Genomic DNA, 568 nt, shown 5'->3' on the forward strand with positions numbered 1-568 from the left:
TAATGTCCATCCACTCAGGTGAGCTGCTGGCAGGGCAGCAGCTGTGCAGTGTTCAGGGTCATTTTATGTCAATCATCTTCACCACGGATTACTAACAACAGTAACAACCGGCACCGTTTACTGCTCGACTATTAAGCACCACGCACTTTGCATAGCATCTTTATTTCTTATCTAGAATCTTGGGAGGTACGTTGGACCATTGCGATCTCTACTTCTTAGATGAGGAAAGAGAGATTTAAAATGTAGTCCACAGTCTCTCAAGGATGGAGCCTGGATCAAATTTAGGGTTATCAAATTCCAAACACGTTTCTTAGCTTTTTTTTCCAGCTCCAGTTTCTGTCTTGCTCCAAAAAGGGGGAAAGAATGGCTGAGGAGCTCGGTTGCCCGCCTCCTGGGGAAGGGAAGGTAGACGAGCAGTGAGGAGGCTGGGGCCCCCTTCCGGGCGGGGCCTAGTGGTGGGCGGGGCCTGGCAGTGGGCGATCCCTGTCCGGGGAGGGGCCAGTTCGGGGCGGGGCCGACGGCCGCAATGGGGCCGGAAGTGGCCTGCGGGCGGAGAAGAGGTGGGCCC

This window comes from Aotus nancymaae, unplaced genomic scaffold, assembly GCF_030222135.1.
Source record: "Aotus nancymaae isolate 86718 unplaced genomic scaffold, 86718_ANA_hifiasm-v0.15.2.pri h1tg000007l, whole genome shotgun sequence".
NCBI classification, from domain to species: Eukaryota; Metazoa; Chordata; class Mammalia; order Primates; family Aotidae; genus Aotus; species Aotus nancymaae.